This window comes from Periplaneta americana, chromosome 12 (assembly GCF_040183065.1).
Source record: "Periplaneta americana isolate PAMFEO1 chromosome 12, P.americana_PAMFEO1_priV1, whole genome shotgun sequence".
In the NCBI taxonomy this organism is placed as follows: domain Eukaryota; kingdom Metazoa; phylum Arthropoda; class Insecta; order Blattodea; family Blattidae; genus Periplaneta; species Periplaneta americana.
The window spans coordinates 142,713,293-142,729,842 of NC_091128.1; positions in this window are offsets into that span (position 1 = coordinate 142,713,293).

Sequence of the window (16,550 nt, forward strand, 5' to 3'; positions counted from 1 at the left end):
GAATAGGAAAACATAGGACACATTATCACAACCTAAAATTAACTGTCTTCAGAATGTCTTTGCGACAGAGTTTCAAAATCAGAAATTATGTCAGTCGTGACATAAATTTGGTTTTTACTATTTTCATTGTTGAAAATAATTTTTCACAAAAGTAAGTTGAAGCAAACATGGCTTCAACAGAGCAAGCGAAAGAACGAAGCTTCGGATATTTATTTTTTGGCAAAGATTTGAAAAGTTTAACATTTGTCAAGTCCTTACATTTAACTTTCATTTAACATCACATTGTAAATCTGTGAGTTTAAATTGAAGATCTAACCGCATTATTCGTACATCTGCTGAAAAAGGATCGACGTACAGAGATGATGATGATGATGATGATGATGATGATGATGATGATGATGATAATAATAATAATAATAATAATAATAATAATAATAACACTTAACCTTTTAATGTTTCATGAGTAACATGTAGTATAATATTGTTTTATGTTACACCACCGTTTTCCTCGTAATACTTGTGAACAAATCATACATTTAATATTCTCATCATATTGGCAGCAAAAAAATGCGTCCTCCCATCCTACTTGAAACTTTCGTTTTTTGTAGAGGTACATGGTTTCGAGAGAGACATTGCGACGATATGCCACTCGCAGGTCAGAGACAAATACAAATGGAACGGAGTTTGACTCCAGTGAGTGAGAGGGTGTGGGTTGGGGAAGGTAGAAAGCAAGAGAAATGCACAGCTATCATTGCGAGCCACAATGTGCTCGTGAGCCACATTTTCGCCACGGCTGGTGTATTGTATTAGAATAGGAAGAGAGTGAAGGCCGTTACGGAATCAGCTTCCAATTTCGAAAGCAGGCATGTGTACAGATGAGGAGACGAGACCTGGCATGTCAGCTGTGCGAGAGGGAAGAGAATGAGCTACACTGCTCCGTCGATATAGGAGAAAGCCAATGTTTATCTACTTAGATATAACACGCGGAGTAAGTCCCCTGCAATCGGCAAGCAACATGTTTATGTAGAGCATGAGAACCAAGGAATATTATAGACAGGAAAAAAACCGATCATACGGGAATGGGTATTTAAGAGTTGCTAATCCATTATAAAAAGTGTGTTTGATGCGTTAGTACACATTAATTTTATTTCCTAGAATATATCTATCTATGAAATACAATAATAAATAAATCTGATATATACATCTATTGTCAGGCAGTATATTTTACTTGACGATAAGTGTCAGAGGAAAAACAATTGTTTGTGTGCATTTGAAGTCTGATTAGTGTAATATGTAGCCAGTGGGCGATGTATGCAAGAGGGGAAATGAACTGACTACCCTACCCCGTTATCTCCAGGCCTAGTTGCCTCATAACTGGAGCTTTCTTGGTATCACTTGTGAGGTTGAGACCTGTCTTCGAACAGTTATAAATAAATAAATAAATAAATAAATAAATAAATAAATAAATAAATAAATAAATAAATAAATAAATAAATAAATAAATAAATGAGTAAATAAATAAGTAAATAAATAAATAAATAAATAAATAAGTGAGTAAGTAAATAAGTAAGTAAATAAATAAATAAATAAATAAATAAATAAATAAATAAATAAATAAAGTGACCACTGTAATTAAGTTTCCATATATTTAAATTCGCCTTCATCGTTAATAAATTCTCCAGTTAATATTATTAGCCTATTTTATATTGAAATCTAGTAATATTATTTAGCCTATGAAGATATAATTCTTTCTATATTAGGATATTTTAAAAATGATTATTATTATTAATATGTATAAAGATAATAGTGTAACGTTTAAAAATATATCTATATTTTTATGAATATATTCGTTTGGAAACTTAGCGTCTATACAGTAATTTTCTGCAGACTGTACAACGCATTTCACCGTTATTGCATGAATTACGGAACTGATTCGAGATTTTTGTATAATATATATTTTCTGTATAGATCGTATAAAAGTGGCGGCTTTGAAGATGCAGCCACTAAATACTGAAAATTTTAAATCAAATAATACACAATTTATGACGTTTTATTATAAAATAATAAAAAGTATTGATTATTTATTTTAAAGGATTAGCTGAAATAAAAAAAAAGTCTATTTACCAAATTGGAAACAAACTGGAACAGTAAAATCATCCACGTACTGACGATCAGAGGCAATAGTTGTATGTTGGAAAGCTTATTAAAATTCCAAACGTGGTTTTGATTTTATTTCTATTTTACTCTCATAATCTGAACCTATAAAACAATCCTTACTTTTGCTTTCTCTTGAGGTTTCACTTCTCATAGCCACGTATTCCCGTTTCAAAGTAACGGATGTTCGCCTTTAATCTTTTCTTTGAGCATAGCCTGAAGCGCCCCGTAGAGGGTGGATTAAGGTTTGCTGACAGAATTCTATTTAATTAAACATCATGCAGGCATTTCTTGGTGTGCACCTATTGGAGTCCGTACATCCCAACTTTCCATTAGCTATTGGGCTCACAAAAGATAGTTTCATTAAGTTACAATAACATTCAATTTTGATATTGATCAGGCAATTAACCAAATTACCATCTTTTTGAATTGTGGTATACAAATATAACGTTTTAGAGAACTCTAAAATCTGATCTTATGTTGCGCTAGTGAAACCTCACCGTTATGCAGCCTACTCTGTTGGCATAACAGCACAACGGAAACTGGAACAATACCACTTCACGATAATTGTCTAGAATTAGAAGGAATTAATCTTCATACAAGTGCTGCTGTACAAATTGGCAGATAACCAGTACAAGAGATTAAGGAATAAAAAACGATATTAGCCATTGCCCAGGTCTTACGGCTTACGCCAGGGATGAGACGATATTAGCTCCCAATCATGGTAGAAGAGTTCGACCTTGATCACGAGCGCATAGCGCTTCCACTACATAGCGTCGTAACGTAGACGTCAGGGATGTACATGCACATGCAGCGAAAAAAGGCAGCAATTATTACAGTAACCTGCGTTACTAAATTTCTGGCTATGTAATAGGGCTAATTATTCAGTTATTTAATATATATATATATATATATATATATATATATATAAACAAATCGCAAAGGGAAGGGTTTTTTAGGAACAAAAAGAGAAATAGGAAAAGTTAATTGTTTGTAAACCATTTTCTTTTTAAAAGCAATTATTTATTATGTAAATACTTCACTTCATTGGTTAGGAGAAACTAATAGGATCTACCTGCTCGACGTGTGTGATCTCCAAGTACTTTTGAGTATTTGTTGAAAAAATAATAATGATAATATTGATTGAAATAGAGTATATTGATTGTGTGATTGTGAAATATAGTCCTTATTCTTCAGTCGTGATTATGTAATGAGTTTTCTCAGAGTGATTTGTGAGATGCACGTAACACGAAAAAAAAATTGATTAAATTAAGACATTGAGAGCCATCCACATCTGTACAAAATTTGGTGCAATTAGGTCTAATAGTTTTGAAATTATATTTTTAAGTGTATTTTATATTGACGTTACTAAAAAAGCTCCTTGCATCAAAGTTTTCAAAATGTTTAGTTCATATTTGCCCAAAATCTTGAAAATAGTTATTGGAATAAAAGTGAATTAGCTTTTTGAGTTTAGTAATAGTATAAGTTAAAGTGCAATCAAAGATAAAATATTATTTCTAAACTAGCCGTACCCGTGCGCTCCGTTGCACCGTTAGAAATAAATATAAAGTAATTACATAATTAAAATAGGACATTTGATCCAGGGAACATTCGTGTTTGAGAGAAGGATAAATCGTTTAATATGTTACTTAATTTAAATTGCATCCAAATAATTAAAATGCGATTATTTTGGTCCAGAGACCACTCATTGGTGCAATGACAATTCCTTTAACATGTTTCTAATTTTTATTATATGCAACCATAATTTAATGAACATTGACATCATTTAGATTTAATGTGTATACTTTATTTTACTTGTTATAGGTTTCCATTGAATTATGGTAATAACTTAATTTTAACCCTTGTTTTCTACGTATTAAGTAAATGGCGTTTGGCCCACTATGGTTCTGAACCCTTCAAATAACTTAAATTATATTATATAATATTACATTACATATATTATATTATATTATATTACATCATATTATATTATATCATATCATATCATATTATATTACATTATATTATATCAGAAGTTACTGTAATAACATTATAGCATTATGTCCATCTAGAGAAACTACACTTTCCAATGGTGAAATAATAATTAATTATACAAATCGGTTAATTTAGCTTCCGATATTACTTCATACAAACACAGAAACATTCTCCGTAGGCTATCTTTCATAGCTTTCGATTGTTGCTGTCCAAGGCTTCTTATAGACGAAGTCATTTGTTTTTTATTTCATTATACGGCCTTAGATGGCAGTTATTTTAATTTTAAAACTCATTTATCTTATTAAATATCAGTCCTATCAAAATTTTTCGAGGAATAAAACTTATTGCAAATTATGTTTAAAGAAACTTTTGTTATGTAACATTTTTCACAAAATCAATAATAAGCGAGATATTTCGATTTATTTAATTCAGGCCCCCTTATAATCCCCCTTTTAAATAATGTATTTTGAATGTCATATAGCCTAAAATATAAGTTACAACGAACATAATTTATATTCCAATTTTCATCGAAATCCGTTTATCCATTATCGCGTGAAAAGGTGACAGACAGACAGACAGACATACAAACAAAAATTTCAAAAAAGCGATTTTCGGTTTCAGGGTGGTTAATTATATATGTTAGGACCAATTATTTTTGGAAAATCGAAAATTACCAGAAAAATTTCGGCTACAGATTTATTATTAGTATAGATTAAAGAAACACGTAGTCTAATAAAAGAAATATTCAGAAACAAGCAACAAATAAAACATCAACAATACATTTAAAATAAAAAAAATAAAATAAATCTAGATACAATCTACTGACCCAAATGTAAATTAATTTAACTTCGATGTCAATTCCGAAATCAATTTATTTCTCTCTTCTCCTGAATAATGCCTATTTTTTGTTTCATGTTGCGTCTCATAATGCCGTTTTATGTTGCCTTTTTTGCAAATGATTTTTTTTTATACAACAAACACTGGACTTCATCATCATGTTCGAAGCATCTGTATCTTCCACTCTTCCTTGAAAGCTTTAAGCGTTTCCGTTCCGTCATGATGCGCTGTGTTCTAAGATCTGTACATCCTTTAGCAATGTTTACGGGCAAAAGAGCTTCGCGCGCGTGCAGCGGGCATAAAAGAGCTCTAGCTCGAAATTACTAGTCACCATCGCAAGATTGGTTTACGCGATAGAGGATCCACCAACTTCGAGGAAGTTCACGGACTTTCTGAAAATGGTTGTACTGGAAGAATAGACATGATGACGATCATATAGGCTACAAAATCGATTCAATGATTCCGTTTGAGTCCTACAAAATCCAGCCTCAGAAGTTCAGACCGAAAAGTGGCTACCTATACAGTGCAAACCACAAGTAATGTCGTTAATTTTAGAGGATTATTCCTTGAGTAATTTCAAACAAAAACGTTTACTACAACTTTGCTGGTTTTTGCTTCCTTTCCACGCTATTGAAATATACCAGAGGTATAAATGAGGGATAAACACAAAAACACGCAAAACAAAACACAAACACAAGAACACAAGAAATACATCACACTAACATATGAAAACAAAAGCACACATAAGATCGCATCTTCATTCAGAAAGCAGAAATACAACATAACATAGAGAACAGAAAACACACTACAAAGACATCTCAACATACAAAAAACACAAACAAATAAATACGACTACACAGGTGTATACAAACTCACGTGTAATAGTTGCGATAAGTTCTACATAGGACAGACAGGCAATAACCAGAGGACACAATACATCTACATACGCCGATAACATAACCAATGCTAACCATACATACAATAACATAAATACGGACTTTGAAATCCTACACATACAACCCAAGAACCAAAAACTCAACACACTGGAACAATACGAAATATACAAACACACTAAAACATACCCCGATCAAATTCTCAACACACAGATCAATTTCAGTACACACACACTATTTGCCTCCACTCTTCAACACTTTTCAACAATCAAACACCTCAGGGTGTCCTGGATATACCTCAGGGTGAAATAGGGTTTATTAAATTGGGTAATAAAAAAACAATCAAACACACCCACATAACAGGCAGAGAAGTTCGAGATGACGCCGTGATCTAATAGGCTCTGAGGATGGTGCGTGAAGCACTGAAACAGCTATAAGCCGCACAAATTACATAATTAACACGAGTAATTCCACTAGTAAATCAATTAATTATACATATTCAAGTGTTAAAAGTAGTGTAGGCAAGATTCAAAATGAAATGATTATTCATTAGATTTTCTATCGATATGGACGGAAATCATGATTCTACTTGCAATAGTTACCGAATAAGAGGGTGTTAAACATTTGGAAAAAAACATTTTTGTTTCTGAGAAAACTATAGGCTTTTCACCAATGTGACATTACAATTCTTTTGTCAACATACAACACGAGTTATTCGTTCTAAAAAGCTGCAGGGTTATTTAACATTCACTCTGTACATGTGAGACAGTATTTAACACGTCGAAGTTCCACCGTGCAATCGTTAAAAATTTGGCCAACACTGAGTTCGTAAACCTAATCGAATCAGCATCGCTTTACTGCAGACAGCCAAGAAGGGCCACACCCTCCTGCACACTAAGTACATCGATCATAGGAGCAATAATCCGCTATGAAAATCTTGTTTATTATGTCTGATGCCAAAATAGCTGACACCGGTATAGAGATGTCTGTCTGTGATGGAGATATTACCAATCGGTAGCTAGTTGTTGCCATAGTAATGGATTAGCAACAGCATGTGCTGTGACAAATGATACAAGCGTCCTGTGATCAGCTATGTAGTAGATGACCATCCACATTATTTAAATGTTTGTTTTCATTGTGGCGCTGGTAAATTGCGGCCCATTGCAAAACTAAGTTCAATATTTACACAAGGAATTTATCATGGGATTAAACGAAATGTCATCTCTGCAACCTGATCCGTGACGTAAACACGTATTACAGTCCTCATCTGAGTAATTTTCCAACGAATCTTAGTCGAACATCAACTTTTATTTGAGATGTATAATTATAAGGATTCGGCTATGAAAATCCCATCTTCTGGTTAAAAGAAATCAATTATTGAATTGTTGGTGATTATACTGGGCTTTCATTTCAAAACTTCCCTTACTTACTTACTTACAAATGGCTTTTAAGGAACCCGAAGGTTCATTGCCGCCCTCACATAAGCCCGCCAGCGGTCCCTATCCTGTGCAAGATTAATCCAGTCTCTATCGTCATACCCCACCTCCCTCAAATCCATTTTAATATTATCCTCCCATCTACGTCTCGGCCTCCCTAAAGGTCTTCTTCCCTCCGGTCTCCCAACTAACACTCTATATGCATTTCTGGATTCGCCCATACGTGCTACATGCCCTGCCCATCTCAAACGTCTGGATTTAATGTTCCTAATTATGTCAGATGAAGAATACAATGCGTGCAGTTCTGTGTTGTGTAACTTTCTCCATTCTCCTGTAACTTCATCCCGCTTAGCTCCAAATATTTTCCAGAAATGAATATAGAGTGTTAGTTGGGAGGCCGAAGGCAAAAAGACCTTTAGGGAGGCCGAGACGTAGATGGGAAGATAATATTAAAATGGATTTGAGGGAGGTGGGATATGATGATAGAGAATGGATTAATCTTGCTCAGGATAGGGACCAATGGCGGGCTTATGTGAGGGCGGCAATGAACCTCCGGGTTCCTTAAAAGTAAGTAATTAAGTAAGTAAGTAACAATACCATAGAGAAACTCATTGGATAATACGTGCTAATGTAGTAATGAAACGAGCTATTGAACTCCAAGAACTGAAATCAGCCTTAAATCATCGTCATGAAGAGAAAAACGACATAAATAAATGTGGCGAACAAAATAGCTTGTTCTATTAAGCCTTCCAACAAAGGAGAGTTTTATAAAAGCGTAATGATTAAGGTGGCTAAAATAATTTGTCCAATGAAAATTGTTAATTTATTTTGAAAAACTGTGCATTTCTCGACTAAATATCCAGAAGAGAATTCAGGAAATTTTTGCTTTCGTTCATGAGAAATATTAAAAAAAAAAAGCAAGAAAATTTTATATATATTTTTTATTGGCTCTTGATGACAATACTGACATTACTGATACAGCAATGCTTGCGATTTTTATTCGCGGGATTGATGAAGAACTCAGTGTTAGTGCACGAACCACCACTGGTTGTAATTTTCATGGCAAGTACCTCTCCCACGTCTCCTTACTTCTTAGACTGTCTCTCGTGTGTAATCACTGCCGTTCGAGTTTTGGTCACCGCTGATCTAGATGTATCAACTGAACACTTTACAGCAGGCGTGCTGGATTTGTAGTAATAGACCCATTGCGATGTCACTGAGTTGCAACGAAGGGAAAACCAGCAATAATCGGAAATTAAATTATATTTAGCAGAAATAAAACAATATGTTATACTAGACATAAAAAGAAAAAAAAAGTACCATTGTATTAGCTCATTTTATAAGAAAACGAGGCCAAAGGCCAAAAATGATTTATCTTTCTCGATATTTTATGGCCTATTGTTTTTATGAAAAAGTACAGGTTTGTAACAGCGTTCCTTAGATTTGATGGTAGTCTCACCCATTATCCTATTCTTAAGGCAGTGTTACATAATAAATAATACAAGTTATAACAAAAAGAAAGTCTCATAAACTACGCAGATGCCAGGAACTGCTTAAAGCATATCCTGTGGTTTGGGGGAACATTCCATTTCGTACGTGCACAGCCTAGAGTGCAGCACGTGCGCTTCGTACATCCTGTCCACATGCAGTGCCTGGCGCTCGCCTGGTACAAGAAACTGTTCTTTTGTAATAATGTTATAGGATATTCTGTTTTACAAAGAGTGAACACAGAAGATTCCGTAAAAAACATTGTCGTGAGTTCAGATCCCGTGCAATAGTTGATGTTCTGTGTTGTCTCATGTGCAAATCTATTTCGTGTTATCCCACCTCATGAAGTGTCATCATCTGTCCTTTTAATGTCAGGAAATCGAGAATAGCGCAGTTATATTGTAATAATAATTTATTTAATCTGACAGGATTAAGGCCATAAGACCTTCTCTTCCATCCTACCAGATAGCACATATAAATACAAAAAAGAAATACAAACACTGATGAAAATGATACAAATTAAGTTAGAGGGTCAGCAGAGTCAAAAGAACACTATAGTGCTCTCATCCAGCTAATACAACAAAAAGAAAGAAAACAGAGCTAGCAATGATGATATTGATAACTGACAACAACAATAATAATAATAATAATAATAATAATAATAATAATAATAATAATAATAATACTAATAATAATAATAGTAGTAGTAATAATAATAATACTAATAATAATAATAGTAATAATAATAATAATAATAATAATAATAATAATAATAATAATAATAAATACATTACATATTAATTTTCAATTTTACAACACCGGCGTGGCTCAGTCGGTTAAGGCGCTTGCCTGCCGGTCTGAAGTTGCGTTCGGGCGCGGTTTCGATCCCCGCTTGGGCTGATTACCTGGTTTTTTCCGAGGTTTTTCCCAACCGTAATGTGAATGCAAGGTAGTCTATGGCGAATCCTCGGCCTCATCTCTCCAAATATCATCTCGCTATCACCAATCTCATCGACGCTAAATAACCTAGTAGTTGATACAGCGTCGTTAAATAACCAACTAAAATCAAATACAACAGCATAGTTACAATATTTACTATATGTCATGGGTTAAGGCGAAGTTGCGCAACCTGACGTGTTCCACAAGTAATTCCACGAACTAGAATGTGATTTTTTAATTTAAATTTGAATTCTGATATTGTCCGACAGTCTCTGACGCGGTCAGGGAGAGAATTCCAGAGGCGTGGAATAGATATGCTGAAAGATGATGAGTAGAAGGATGTTCTGTGCAGAGGTATAGAGAGAAGGTACATGTTCCGGGTTCGAGGTAGTGAAAGGTAAACAAAACGAGATGCTAGGTAAGAGGAATAACAGAGGTTAAGGGTGTCTGAGAATAAGGCGCTTAGGAAAATATTTGGGGCTAAGAGGGATGAAGTTTCAGGAGAATGGAGAAAGTTACACAACGCAGAACTGCACGCATTGTATTCTTCACCTGACCCGTAATTAGGAACATTAAATCCATAGGTGGGTAGGGCATGTAGCAAGTATGGAATTCAGAAATGCATATAGAGTGTTAGTTGGAAGATGAGGAAAAAAAGATCTTTGGTGAAGATGAGACGGAGATGGGAGGTTAACATTAAAATGGATTTGAGGCTTTAAACCACAAGCATGGCTACAACCTTGACTCTTAAGCTTGAGAGGGGAACGGGAAGGAGGTATCGATTCGCTACATCTCAGTACGAAAGGAGTTAGTCTTCCGTCACAATATTACGTCGCGCTGATTGGTGTTCTCTGAAAGAGCTTCGTTGTTGAGTTTAATTTAAAAAAAAGTGCATGAGAGTGTGTGTGTGTTACATATTAATTTTGCGTAAAATGACTCATACTGAGGGAACATTGAGGTCATTATTTGTAGAATTAAAAGAGAAACGGTTTTCAAGTTGGACGTGTGAAACAAAATGTGCTTACAAAGATAGGCGGTACCATATTTACATATTAAAATAGCGGATGGATGAAAACAAAATAGAAATTTTCAATTTTCATGGTATAAGAAATATCTTTGGCTAACAGGGAGCTCAGAGGCAACTAAGTTATATTGTTATACCTGTATTCTGTTTGGAGGTGAAAATGAGTGGCCATCATATTCTTGTGAGGTTTGTGTCACAAAAAAAATTTGACAGAAAAGCACATAAATACCTGCTGTACAAAAAGATATAAGTTAAGCAGATTTTTTCAGCCTACTCAGTATTTACACCTTAGCTTCGCCACTGAATAGTACTAGCGGCAAATACCTTACTATAATGATACCGGACAGCTAGCAGTTTTGCGTGCGAACGACGCTGGTGCTGCAACCTACCTGCCGGTGTGGAGATACTCGTGAAACAAGCTGTAATCAACGGCAATGTATATTGTTGCTTGGCTAGTTAATAGTTTTATCAGGACGAATAGAAGAAGTAGTGTACGCACTCTATGATCCGCCGCACTGCGGCGCTGTTACTGCTAAGCGCCAGAGTCCGTGGATATTGCTAGGAATTCACAGTACTTGTTACGCTGAAAGTAGTCCTTTTTAAAAGCAAATTTCTTCCATTTAACCCGGCTATTCGTAACTTAAGAAATACCTTTATAGTCTCTTATTCGTAATTAATAGTCTTCTATCAGGTAATACTATTATGAATGTTCGTAACAGAAAGTACAATGGGATCTGAAACGTTGTGAAAACAATTATACGTTCAGTATTTAAATAATCTTTTCGTAACAAGTTGTGAATTCAGGGACAGAAAAACCTACGAAATGCTAGTAAATAAAGAGTTGAATGATATTTTACGTGCCTATAAATGAATTAAATTACTCACCATGATTAGTTGCCTGCTACCTTTGAGAGTTTGCGCGATGACTTGACGGATTTACGAGCTTGTAAAAATCTTCGGATTTACTTTGTCCTGAAGAAGAATCGCCGCTTTAAATAGTGGTAGACTAATTTCGGAATAATATCAATGATGTGTTCTCTGCAACAATCTGCTCCCTAAGTCTGGATCGAAAGAGCGTCAAGATAGATCTCATCCCACATTGGACTTGCTGACCTAATCTTTTCTTTAATTTTCAATTCTGTTTGAATAAGTACGACATATACAGCTTGGGAGGGATGGTTTAAAAAACTGACGTTCCTACCTGATCGGTAGTCTTTGATTTGGGTGAGAGCTGCACAATGTGTAGACCTATTACATTCCTGTCGAAGAGCACAGAGGGTATATGCAATAAATTTAGAGGAATGATTTACTACATAACCGGCCACATAATACACTAAACATGTCAATCAACGCAGCAGGAGTGGTATTCACCAACTCGGGCACAGCACTTTCCCAGTATTGACCATGTATTTTTTCATGAATAACATTTTTTTCCTTTTATACAGATTTCTACAGACTTCCTAACTGTCTTGTTGAGTAATTCACATTTCGCGCTAATGTTCGCATTTGGTTCACAAACGATGTGAGTAGTTCATCACTTTTCGTTTCAGAGTTTCCAGCAATTTTAAGAAGGGTCTGCTTTGTAGTAAATGCATAAGGAGGAAATCTATCGTCGAAGGATGATCATCTGAACAGAGTGGACAAAATTCCGAAGTGATGTTCCAAGGGTCTTGGGCGAGTTTCCCCTGTTAGGATATATTTGTATCCTTTGCTCCGGAGCCATTCGCTCATTTCTAAGGTATTCTGCAAGGTTACTGCTAAACATTGTTGTAGCAGACGCAAATGTGTTGGTTGTAGTTGTGAGACACTGAAGAAAATCAGTAAGGAATTTGTGATCAGAATGAGTCTTTATAAAGAGCCCTAGCAGAAATGTGTGAATTTAATGCGGCGGCAATACAGTTTAAATGCCTTGTAAATTCTTCAGTGCGCTCACAGCCTTCGAAACCCGATGACCCTACTTCCCGATAAAATTTGAGGCTTTTGACGACACTGTTGCTAAAGAGTTGGAACGCGAGTCTGGTGGCATCCATTCTCTTAAAGGACAAGAGATGTAAATGAGCTGTTGTCAAACTTGGGACAAGCCCTACACATTCGCACATCCAGATAAGTTTTCCTTAAAGTCTCATAAAAACAAAAATTGATATTTTTCTCCTTGCAATAGAGTTCGATTTTATCATGGAAATAATTTGTTCTGCATTTCAGTATGTGCACAAAATCTGAGAATGCCCGTATCTTTCGTTTTGTCGTCGAACGGATTAGGAATATAGTATTATGCTGGAAATTTTTTCCATTGATTTCCAAGACTTCCAGGCCTTTCTATTTGTTTGACTGCCATCACAAGTGAAACCGACTACTCTCGTCCCAACTGCTTCTAATTGTAGTATAACTTGTATAAGAATTTTAGCGAGAATGCCAACTGGAGTAGTGTTTCTGCTAGCGTAAATAGCAATTTGTTGAATCCAATCTTGCATAAGTACTAATGCATGATTTGCTAATTGTTTCTTTTGGACATCAGACGTGAGATCTCCGAAATCAACAAATACGTCCACTTTAAGGGAATAATTATTGAATTGAATTTCTTCTCTGAATTTGACCTCATCGAATATTACCACTCCGCAACGTTTATTTTCATATACTTCATCATTTCGGTAAATTAGGGAAAATGTGAGGTACAACTCTTGGTTGTAATTTTCAACGCACTCGCGGTATTGCTGTCTTATGACTTTTTATATTAATACAGTCCGATCGGTTATTTACCGAAAGCTGCCTATCTTTCCTCGGAATCGCTCTGGCCCACTTTCCAAACTCATCTTTTTCTTTGGGAGATGAAAAGAAATGTCTTGTCACACTATTTCTTCTGTATTCCGATCTACAACTCGGAACAAAACAGTACGGAATTTTTGTAAACCACCACACAATATTCTTTTGTCACTGGTTAATTCAAAGCACAACAAATTGAAGACATCTACATAACTCTCAACAACAAAGCATATTAACGAACGCCTAGCTACGTTCAAAAATTAAACGCGCGAGAAATATATTTTCGAGGTATCTGACTTCAGACAACTGATGGATCGTAGCGATCGAAGAGCCACTAGTTGTCAGGTCCGCCACCGACAATGGGAAAGCATAGAAGTGCGTACACTATTTCGTCCTGGTTTTATTAATTAGTACTGTGTTAAAATGTCAGGGTGTATGTGTGCTGTTTATAATTGCTTCAATTGCAGCATTACAAATTGCTCCAAATCGTACTTTCGATTTCCGACAGTTCATAAAACGTGAGTCAACAACATTCTTTAGTAGGCCTAATTCCTTCGTCTTTGTGTTGATAGAAAAATACAAATTAGTTTTTTTATTTAGACCTAATAAATGAATAGAAGTTAAAATGTATTGGATTTTAAAGTTTTATCAAATCAAGTTTTATTGTTGTCCACATGCCTTTACTAAGCCCAATTATTACAAGCATCAGATTACTATCAATTTTATCTTTGCAGTTGTCAGCAATGCGTATATAAAACATTACTGTAAATTCATTCCTAATATCAGATTGATTTTGTCTCGGTAAACCAGAGAAAAAATATGTAACAATTAATTACGGAAAGTAATATGAAGTATGCAATATTTCTCATAATATGCAGCTTTGATATAAGATAATTTTACAGCCGTGGGACTAAAGCCGGATGGTCTATGGCGAGTCCTTGGCATCAACCCCTTTGATTTGATTACCCCCCTTTGATTTGATTACCTGGTTGATGTTTTCCGGGGTTTTCCTAGGTTTTCCCCAACCAAAAGGCAAATGCCGGGTAATATTTTGGTGAATCCTCGGACCTCACCTCATCTCACTACATCTCGCCAAAATATTGTAAAAAATTGCACAAAATTGTAAAAATTGTAGAAAATTACTAAATTGTAAAACTATAAAAATTTGTAAAAATTGTAATTGTAATATTGTAAAATTTTGACTTGTTCCACATCTTAAAGCTTCATTGCTCATGTAAGATCTATGGAATGAATGAATGAATGAATGAATGAATGAATGAATGAATGAATGAATGAATTAAATATTATTCAACATTTTTTAAGTGTTCCATATACAATTCCACATTAGTAACTCACGTTTTAAACAATAGTCCGAATCTCGCTATGTTATACCTGGTAAGGTTTATCTTGTCTCAGTAGCAATAAAACCAAGTCCCTTCAAATGAGAGTGGAGATATAGAAGGGTTGTAAATTTTCAGGGTTCCTTTCAAAATCTTGTCATTGTACAGGCTGCCGGAACTCAGTTTCTTGAAAGACAAGCTCAGTTATGGAACTACACAGTACGAAGAGAGATATTTTGTTATTTTATTTTGCGCTACAGAATGTATCAACTAGTCCCTTCCGCCACTGGATGGATGGACGGCATCGCTCCACTCCCCCATCGCCATAACAATACAGACGAAGTAAGACATACATCCTTCCTCTCTCTTTTCACAGTGAGACAAGATACATTACACAGCCTTTAATATTTGTATATGTGGACGTAGTTTCATCTCTCTCCGCTAGATGTCAGGTCCGCGATATTTCGCACTCAAGCCAATGCTGCTAATATACAGCTGTCCGGTATTATTATAGTAAGGTATTTGGTAGCAGTAGTAATATCCGTAGTAATAAGCAAAGCTCGGAACTTGGGGACTTGTGTCTTTGCACGTACTAAGCGACCGGACTTCAATGTCAACATACGCCCGCTTCCAGCACGGAGGTACTGTCAAGTCTGCTACAAAAGTGGTTTCTGGCTGTGACAACATATTGATAATATTATGGTAGGTCGAAACACGTAATTTCATAGCATATATATATATATATATATATATATATATATATATATAATAAAAATAAACATGAGAAATATATCAAATTTACTGTTCTGCTGTGTACATTTTATTACAGTGTATGACTACCTACATTCGAAGATTTTTCGGCAGTAGACTTAAAATACTGAATGTTTTCACTGTTACTGTTTTCTGTTCGATTTCAGCAGTTGCTAGCTGATTTCGTATCTGAGAAAGATAAGTATATCCTAAATTTTTCTCGAAAATAGTTTTCAATTAGTGTGTCACTACTAGGGCAAGCCCCTCTACGTCTCGATCCATGGCTATGGACAGATTTTTCTACAATTTGAGGGACTGCAATGCCTTTCAATGAATTTCGTTTCCATCCTCTAGTTTGTGTGTGGCACAACTTACAAAATATAAACTCTCCATTGGAAAAAAAAATAATGTATCTCCTCCGAATTCTCCACGAAATTCTGTATCTTAAATTTAAAACAAAATGTATTTTCAAACTTCTATAATGCCCATTCGAAATAATACGTATTTTCTATTTCCTCAAACAGACCGTTTACCTTTAATTCTCTGAATGTCATTGGCTTCGACATAACAGTTTCTTCGTCCGTCTTCCTGTCATTAGTTGTGGCCACTTTCTCAGTACACACGACTGTCCCTGAGCACTCGCAGCGTGAGCTTTGTGTACGTTGTACCTGTAACCTTACTCATGCACACGACACAAGTTCCCAAGTTCCGAGCTTTGGTAATAAGAACAGCCGCTGTAACAATAGTAAAAGCATTACCGGTACTAATAATAAAGGTGGTGGTAGCAGCGCTGGTAGTATAAACACTCAACACCTCTACTAGATCTCATACAGGTTTAATACACATAAACAGACATAAATTTGATATATAGCATAATAAACGTTAATACTACCACATCAATTTATTTAATTTAACATGTATACGTCTATGATAC